This window comes from Brachyhypopomus gauderio, chromosome 4 (genome assembly GCF_052324685.1).
Source record: "Brachyhypopomus gauderio isolate BG-103 chromosome 4, BGAUD_0.2, whole genome shotgun sequence".
Taxonomy (NCBI): domain Eukaryota; kingdom Metazoa; phylum Chordata; class Actinopteri; order Gymnotiformes; family Hypopomidae; genus Brachyhypopomus; species Brachyhypopomus gauderio.
The window spans coordinates 14,195,526-14,199,117 of record NC_135214.1 but is presented as its reverse complement, the minus strand read 5'-3'; the positions used below and the strand labels follow the sequence as shown (position 1 = coordinate 14,199,117).

At 46.4% G+C, this 3,592-nt stretch overlaps 1 long non-coding RNA gene across 1 annotated transcript in view; it reads left to right on the top strand.

Moving 5' to 3' along the window:
• Positions 1 to 3,592, top strand: part of LOC143512313 (uncharacterized) — a 3,593-nt gene continuing 1 nt past the window's right edge. The window contains exons 1-3 of the long non-coding RNA XR_013130425.1: positions 1 to 1,652; positions 1,827 to 1,968; positions 2,196 to 3,592. The exon at positions 2,196 to 3,592 is cut by the window's right edge and continues 1 nt beyond it. This is a non-coding gene — a long non-coding RNA (uncharacterized LOC143512313). The remainder of the gene's footprint in view (positions 1,653 to 1,826; positions 1,969 to 2,195) is intronic.

Below are 3,592 nucleotides of genomic sequence, written 5' to 3'. Positions count from 1 at the left end.
CTAGGGACGTGCACTCTTTCCACATTAGAAATGGATTATTCGCTCTGTGCTTTGGCCGTGCTGGCCTGGCTGGTGCTTCTGGCCCGGCTGGTACAAGAGTTTGGGCCTTGTGTGCCAGAACCTCTATATACCAACGGACGGTACGTTTCCGTTGAGTCCCATTGTGAGTTTTTGGAGCCACTGGGATGGCTGACATTGGAGTCTCCGTACTTGCACAGAGCCTAAGGACTCACAGGAGTGATCGTTGGACAGCTTCTCCAAACCCCCTAGATATGTGTTTAAGCCGGGAATCAATACACATCATTATTAAATACACACTATCAGTCATCAGTAGGCTACACGTGCCTGAATACCCATAATACGCATACTGAAACAAAATTCTTCTTATCAAATGTCTGACATTTAATATTGGCTAAAAAGATAAATAATCGTACAATAAGCATTTTTTAACATTAGCTTCCATATTCAGTCTTTTAAGATTAAATATGTAACAATTGTCTATTGTATTTCTTTTAGCTAATTGCAGGATAATATTTGCATTTTTAATTTAATATAAGAACTTGCGCATAGGATATGTTGGAATAATTTACTGCTGAGCAAGACGTCCCCAATGTACAAAACATCACTTCAAATCCAAAGGAATCAGATTACTGCAATGCCAATCTCTCCAGATAATGCAGACAACCAGCCACCACTGTGTACCAGTGTCCAGTTATTCTTGCAAACAACTAACTGGTCCCTGGCTAATCCTGTAAACTAGACAACTGTGCCCAGCTAATATTGTAAATTAACCACCAGTGCCCAGTTGATCCTGTCAGCTAACTATCAGTATCCAGTTTTTTGTGTAAATTACAAACACTACAGCTAGCTTTGCCAGTAGCTACTTTAGCCAATTCCCATTGCCCAGATAATTGTTCATGCTAACCATCAATGGTGCAGCTAATTGTCTATGCTAACCATCAATGGTGCAGCTAATTGTCTATGCTAACCATCAGTGGTGCAGCCAATTGTCTATGCTAACAATCAGTGGTGCAGCCAATTGTCTATGCTAACCATCAGTGGTGCAGCTAATTGTCTATGCTAACCATCAGTGGTGCAGCTAATTGTCTATGCTAACCATCAGTGGTGCAGCTAATTGTCTATAATAAACATCAGTAGTGCAGCTAATCAACTACTGCAGCTAATACAGCTAATGATGCCTCTGTGCTACAGACCTGGCAGCAAACCACTGTCATGGCAGCTAACTACACTTCACCGTCGCTGAAGCTAATTCTCCAGCACAGGCACTAACAGGCCCTTCTACTGTAAATGTGGTTTTCAGTCAGTCACTCGGCACTGATGGGATATGAACCCTTGGGCTCGTGAATGCTTTGGGCATTTATGATGGTTTTGAGGGTTTAAGAGAAGTCTGAAATATTGCTGAGGCCACGGGAGCATCTGTATCATTTATGGCGACAAGCCTGCTGACTGTGACGCAGGCCTGCTAGTCAAATGTTTCCCTTGAGCAGCTTCAGAAAGCCTGTTGATGGTTTTACAGTGACTCCATTTTGTTTACTCTCATCCACAGCTGGAGACCCTTCCTGCAGAGGTTCTACAGCAAAGACCCAATCTCAACGCTGTGCGCTCCATAGAGAAGGTTCTGGAAGCCCACAGTAAGTATGCAGTAGTGGGTCTCTGCTTTGTGCCTTGTTCAATGATCTCAAGTGCGTATCCCTTCAATGTTTGGTCTCTTTGTACCTGTCTGGCATGATCTGATCAAGTTCTCCATCATGTTCAAAATAGAATACTATTGACCTCCGACCTGTGTGTGCGTGTGTGTGTTGTAGGTAAGTACTGGCGCTGTCTGCAGCGCGGCGTCTCTACGCTGGGCTACTCCCTGATCGAGGCCCAGAAGTGCGAGAGTGAGGAAGCTGAGACTGTGACCGCCATGGCGTCTTTGTCTGTAGCAGCCAAGCACATGGGGAAGAGGTAGACTCCCCTGCTGGAGGGTGTGGGTCGGGGTGGGTGGGTGGGGTTTGTGTCCGTAACTTTCTTAATCTTTCTTAAGACTTTATTTAAAAAAAAAAAAAAAAAAAAACATTTGTATGTTCATATTTAATGGGATCATGTAGTTGACATGCACGATATATTGTGTGTGTGTGTGTGTGTGTGTGTGTGTGTGTGTGTGTGTGTGTGTGTGTGTGAGTGACTTACAGATCAGAAGAGGAGCCAATGGAGGAGGAGCCACCATTGTAGAAGCGGTCCAGTTATGACCTTGCGACTTCCTCAACCCCCAGCCTGACCACGGCATGGGCCCTCACTCTGCCCTCACCATGCGTTTCATTTTCGGCCTCTCGGAGGTCACCCGCCTGCAGCCCTTGGTGGGCGCGTGTGCGTTTTTCAGCGCGACCCGGGCAGCGAAGTGGACCTTAGACATCCTTCACAGTCCTACGAGCGCCCCAGCGCCAGACGCCCCCGTGCTACTGTGGTAGGGTGCGACTGGGTCCGGTCCGGGTTGTCCGCGAGGACCCCTGCTTTCAGGAGGGACGGGGACCCGCAGTCCGTGTGCAGATACCAGAGCCGGTGCTTTCGGAATCAGTCTCTTCTTTTCATGGCCACTACCATCTGCACGGTTCCAGCTGTGGGCTTTTTGTCTGAAATCCGTCATGGCTGTGTACTTTTACACGTTTAATTTTTTATCTCTCTGTTCGTTAGTTTGCATTTATTTGTTTGACTTTCTTCTTGAGGGGGGAGAAACTGAATGGCGCTATATCATTCCGAGTTGTGAATATTTTCTGAAAGTTCCTTCTAAACGCTGGTGGGATAGTTGAGTAGGAAGGCCGTGGTGAGAGGGAAGAGGAGAGGTGGGTCGATGCTTCGGGTGGAGGATCACTGGAGGAGCAGCCCTGCTGGAGCCCTTCTAACACACACCAGAGAGAGATGCCATGTGCTTGTGCCTTTTTGGATTTTGTGGGGGGTTGGGTTGTGGGGATGGGTTTTTTTTTGTTTGTTTGTTTGTTTTTGTTTGTTTTCTTCTTCTTTGAAGAGCTGGTGGATTTTGTGATTATTTGAGAAGAACATTGCCTTAAACTTATGTAAAGGGAAGCCCATCGGGGCCCCCGGCCCCCTCTGTCTTTTTCCAGGAGTGGGTTTGTGGGAGGCCCCAAGGACATAAAGCCCTGTGCATGTTTACCAGGAACGTCCTGCAGATTTCTGTGTGTCTCGCACACATTATCATCATTTTATTGTTCCTTTTTTTCCCCCACTTTAACTTTTCTTTTTTCTCTTTTTCTATACTTGCTTTGGACTTTGCGCGTCATCGGTGTCTCGCTTTGAAAAACTCGTGAGCCGGTCGTCAGCTACACGCGGCCGAACCGCTGGAGCCGTTTTCAGCAGAACTCTGCAGTGATTTTTTTGAGAGCAAGAGCAGTCTGATGTAGCTACTTGTTCAGAGTCCATGACCAAATCTCTGTTAGCACCTCTAGCATGCACTGTTACTGAACACCTTTCCCTTGGACCAGTTTGAATGCTGTAGTAGTAGAAGAAAAAAAAACACACTGAAGCATGAGATCTAAGCAGTAGTTCAGTGGCACGAGATGCAGGCATATTAAAT